The following is a 5,944-nucleotide window of genomic DNA, read 5'->3' on the forward strand; positions in this document are numbered from 1 at the left end:
TATGATCGTCTTCGATCCTTTTCAACCCCAACAGTCCATCTTTGCAGAGTACTCACGAAGTTGAACCATTCTGCAATTCCAAAAAAGAAAATTAGTTATATATGAGGGCACCAAGAAATGGAAAGTAGAGTTTAAGTGACAAAATATACGCTTAAAAATGATTTTCAATTCCACACAACTAATAACTAATAACCAATATTCTATTTAGTCATTTCGAGAAAAACTCGCTAAGAACCTGTGTTGATTTCTAACTATGAAACTAGCTTCCAAAGTTTTTTTTTTTCACTAAGCAGACCATCCAAAATCACTGACATTGAGACTATTGTTTCAACACTCCAATAGAAAGAAAGAAAACTACCAAATATCCAAAAAATACTAAATGTCAAGTACAAGAATGAGATAGGTGAAGACTTAATCAACTTCCTCCATCTTGCTTCCCTCGGCATCAACATCCTCCAATGGTGGCATGTCGGTGTAAACCAAACATCAAAGATCGGCCCCTCGTCAATGCACAGACCCAACTTAAGCATCCTGTGAATCGGTTGCGAAAGTATTGGGCTCATCAAGACTGAACCGAAGTGAGAAGGGCGGTTTCAAAGCAAAGAATGAACCAAATCTTTAATTGACTTGTCATTCTTATCAGCATCATCGCCCCTCTTCCTCGGCTCTTCCATGATAGAGTTTTCAGGGTTGATCTCCATGGTCTTCTTACTAGACATGTAGCCAGCCATGCTTGAATCCCCGAGTGCACGAGCCTTCATGATCCTCTCCATGTTAGTCTGTCCGACCATACTCACCGGTGACCAAACAGCGGGGAGAATCCACAACACGGTCGAGAGACAATCACCATCTCGACCTTGTCACCTAGAACATCCTTGATCACCTTGCGAGACCCTCAAACTTTTCCTTCAGTTCCTCTTTCTTCTTTTTTCGCCCTCACTCTCATCTAGCTTCGGACCCTCCTTTGTGGCGAGGAGACAAGCTTTTTGCCTTCAAATTCCTTCAACTGACCCAAAGATACTCATCAATAGCATCAACCATGTACAAGACCTCAATACCCTTCTTCTTGAGCTTCTCAAGGAAAGGAGAGTTCTCCACGACCTTCTTGCTTTTCACCGGTGATGTAATAGATGTCATTCGGCCTTCCTTCATCCTAGTCACATAATCCTTCAAACTAGTCAACTCATCACCACTCTTTGGTCGAAAGTGATACCTGAGTTTGTATGGTTCCAAAGTTTCCAAAGTTTGTATGGTTCCAATTAATATTTCTAGAATGGTGCAAAATATACCCAACCGCCAATTATCAAAAAAAAAGTCCTAGGCCACTGCAGACCATTCTTTCTTGAGTTCTCTGACACGCTATTCGCTAAGTATGTATATTACTTCCTTCAAAAGCCAAAAAATAGCACCACACCATCCACACAATTATCTTTTAGTCATACGTACTTACACATCAATCAAACATATACAACTACGTACTCACCAACCACCACAGACCCTTATCTCACATAAACTTTCTTGGAAGATAAATAGTTTAAGACTATGACATCAGTTAAAACACCATAGAAATCAATCTCTTTTGATTGGTGACACCCCTCGACAACAACACCACTATTTTGTGTTCGAAGATTTACTTCTCTATCCTTCGTGTGAAATCTGATCCCATTCACAATGCAGCCACTATATCTAATTACACGAGGATCAGGCCCACAAGCTAATGAATATAACTCATCAGTAGCTTCTGGGGAATTCTGAGATCGCAATTCATGCATCTATCAACAAAATGAACAATAATCAATAGAAAATATAATAATAATGAAAAATAGCAAGGGGTATTTCCTGTGAAAACTTACTCGTCGTTCAAACCATTCAGGAAAATATAGTTCCTGCCTCTCTTCCAAATTATGTGGACTTTGCCTAATAAGCTCTGCCCTATGTTCACTACATATAGAAAATGTTGTATATATAAGAAAACATGATAATAATGTGTATATATTGTGTCTTACTAAAAGCTGTACTTACTCAAGGTATGGTAATACTTCTTCAGAATTATTTAACATGTAATAACGGGCCTTGTCATAATCTTTTAAGCTTAGGCTGATAACTTTAAAAGCCCCCAATGGTCGCGACATATCGCGGAGAAAACAAGCAGCCCCGTGGGTTGTTTCTCTTGGCCACCATCAAAATTCCGTTCTTCACGGTTGAAGCGTGTTTCAATATCTTGGAGATACATGGAACAGAAAGTGAGGCATTCGTTATCGATGTATGCTTCCACAATTGAACCTTCTGGACGCGCCTTGTTTCGGACATACTGTTTTAAAGTGTGTAAAAACCTGTTTAACAAATTATATTAATTGAAAGCAAAACAAAGTATATATTAAAAGTTACAAATGATATACATGTTACCTTTCAATGGGATACATCCACCGATACTGTACAGGTCCGCCAAGCAGTGCCTCGTGTGGTAAGTGAACAACCAAGTGAACCATTACATCAAAAAATGCCGGTGGAAATATTTGTTCGAGTTTACAAAGTATCACGGCAATATCCTTCTCCATATTCTCGAGCACTTCTAACCTCAGTGTCTTGCAACACAACTCTTGGAAAAACACACCCAACTCAATCAATGCAATTGCTACATCACTACACAAGAAACCACGTACCGCAACTGGAAGAAGACGTTGTAAAAGCACATGGCAGTCATGGCTTTTCATTCCTGATACTTTACCCTCATTGGCATTCACACATCGAGATATATTTGATGCATAAGCATCTGGAAATTTCACAGATTTCAGCCATTCGCAGAATGCCTTTTTATCGGTAGATGACATTGTATAGGATGCAGCCGGCATGATATACTTATTACCATTCGGAATTAGATGCAACTCCTTTCTAACACCTAATTCAGCCAAATCTAGTCAAGCTTTAAAAGAATCTTTTGTTTTACCATCAATATTCAACAATGTTCCCAACACATTCTCACAAACGTTCTTTTCAACATGCATCACATCAACATTATGACGCAACTCAAGGGATGGCCAATATGGTAAATAAAAAAATACACTCTTCTTTGTCCAATTTAACTCAAACTCGGTACGCTTCCTTTTCTTGTTAATCGGATTCTTTCCAAGTTTTTGTTCCTCGACCAAATCAACTTGTGATAACACATCAGCCCCATCCAAATCCTTTGGTTTTGGTCTGTTTTCAACCTTCCCGTCGAACAGATTTTTACCACGTCTTCACCAAGAATGTCGTGGTGGCAAGAAACGACGATGGGCCATATAACATAACTTGTGGCCATTTTTTAAATACATAGAGACCGTGTCTTTGTTACAATTTGGGCAGGCCATTTTGCCTTTGGTGCTCCAACCAGACAAGTTCCCAAATGCAGGAAAGTCATTTATGGTCCACAATAACGCAAAGATGCAACTTAAATGTTTGCTTGGTCACAACATCATTATGTCTCCCGCCATTGTCCCACAAATCTCTCAATTCATCTACTAGAGGCTGTAAATATACATCAATGTCATTTCCTGGGGATTTGGGACCAGGAATAAGAAGCGACATGAAAAGGAAAGTATCTTTCATACATTTCCAAGGAGGCAAATTATAAGGCACAAGCATTACCGGCCACATGCTATAAGAGGTACTCATGTCACAAAAGGGTTGAACCCATCACTTGCAAGGCCAAAGGCGGACATTGCGAGGATCATTGGAAAACCACTCATACTCCTTGTCGAAATCTTTCCATGTTTTAGAATCTCTTTGGGTGCTTGAATACATTCTCTTAGGGACTCGTTTTTCTTTGTGCCACCTCATATCTACAGCAGTCATCCTTGACTTAAACAACCTTTGAAGCCTTGGTTTTAAGTGGGAAATAAGCATAAAACCTTATGTGGTATTTTCTTACACTTGCCTTCGAAGCTTTATACCTCGGTTCACCACATCTTGGACAACTTTGAAGATCTTTGTATTTGTCCCAAAAAAGAGCACAATCATATTTGCATGCATGTATAGCAATATACCCAAGTCCTAGTTCTCGTGATTAATGTCTTAGCCTCGTGATAGGACTTTGGCAGATCTCACCAAGCAGCAATGCAACTTTAATCAATTCAAGAATCATATCAAATGATTTGTTACTCCAACGATTAATCACCTTCAGATGGAACAACTTCATGAGATAATCTAATTTGGAAAACTTTTGGCAACCTGGATACAAAGGCTGTCGCGCTTCACTCAAAAGTTTATCAAACAAATTCGGATCATCACCATTACCCCCATCGCCATTACCCCTATTAAGACCAGAAGAGGTATCTGCATGTTGTGTTGTGGCAGTATAATTATCTCCACCCCCATATTGCATGTCTGGTACAGAATTATCCATATGAGTCGGTCCTCTTAAATCGTGAAGCAAGTCTTCCAACCCATCAAAACGAACTCCTTCATCACTACCAACATCATCATAATCATCATCGTCATCAGCAAGGTGCTCTTCATAACCTTCACCATGATGGAGCCAACGAGTGTAATGCTTGTCCATTCCATGTTCAAGCAAATGATCTCTTACTTCATTGATTTGCTTGTAGTACCTATTATTGCAGATTTTACAAGGGCAAAGAGTCCTACCAGCGCTGTCTGCATGATCAGTAGCAACCACAATGAATGCCTCAACGCCTTCAATAAATTGAGTGTCAAACCGATCTGGCAGATTCATCCAACTCTTGTCCATATTTACGTGCAATTGCTATACATTGTAAGTGAAAACAATATGTTAATAGCAGTACACACATGTAAGTGGCTTCTCTCAAGAACCTTGAATTGAAAAAGACTACTTGTAAAGGTACTAAGGAGCCCCCCCCCCCGGCTCTCTAAAGGCACTAAGGTACACTGACCCACATTGAACAAAATCAATTTGAATTCAAAAGGTGTTCGCATCCAAAACTAGCTAACCAAAACTCAACCAAACAAGCCAAAGGGTTCAAACAGACCAACAAATCATACAAAGTATTTATAAGCTTATCCCATTATCACGTGTTAGCCATATCCAAAACTAGCTAAACAAAACTCAACCAAACAAGCCAAAGGGTTCAAACAGACCAACAAATCATACAAAATATTTATAAGCTTATCCCATTATCACGTGTTAGCCATATAGATGATACTATCAGACGTTATCAAGTTTGATGGTGCTAAGAATATAATAATCCTAGATCAATTAACATTCATGAGTTTGTCGCAAAAAGAATGCTCAGTCTTATTGTAAACATGGTAAAAAGGAAGAAAAAAAATTATAAAGTGGACCAAACTTAAGTTCATAATCAAATACTTAGATTACTTCTACACTTGCAAAATGGACAAAAAAAGTAGCAATGTCAAATTACAAATCTAGTTTTTGTCCACTAATTTAAACAATATTTTAAAAGAAAACACTAACATTCACTTCTTATTATTGCTATATATTCCAATTTATCGATACAATATGCACATACAATTATACACTCAAAAAAGGTTGTCAATAAAGTATGCACTAAATTTCCTGATTAAGTGCCTATAATTTTTCTATAATACTAGAAATTTGAACCCAACTATAATTACACTAAGAATTATAGAAAATTAATAGAAAATTTAGTCAAAATCATAACTGCAATTATTTAAACTTTTCACATTTTCAACACCTAGTCATGTTAGCTAAACAAGAGAACTAAAAGCATGGGCCGAATAGATGCAAAGCTACCATCTCAAAGTGCTTCATGTGAGAATGAGCAATCTTAGTATTCTAAATTTGTATCTTAAAGCTCATCTTGAATGCTATGTCTTATAGGTGAAGGCTCAATTGGTATCAAATATTTGAAACCTGATACATAATGGGTGCATCAGAAAAAGTATATATTACTAATTTAATGAAAATATCTTGTAGCCCCTTTGACATATATCAAACAGACTA

At 37.9% G+C, this 5,944-nt stretch overlaps 1 pseudogene; it reads right to left on the reverse strand.

The window, feature by feature from the left end:
* Positions 1–371: 371 nt before the first annotated feature.
* On the reverse strand, positions 372–2,852 carry LOC147492271 (heat shock protein 90-3-like; annotated as a pseudogene).
* Between the last annotated feature and the right edge of the window lie 3,092 nt (positions 2,853–5,944).

Source organism: Coptis chinensis, chromosome 6 (genome assembly GCF_015680905.1).
Source record: "Coptis chinensis isolate HL-2020 chromosome 6, ASM1568090v1, whole genome shotgun sequence".
In the NCBI taxonomy this organism is placed as follows: Eukaryota; Viridiplantae; Streptophyta; class Magnoliopsida; order Ranunculales; family Ranunculaceae; genus Coptis; species Coptis chinensis.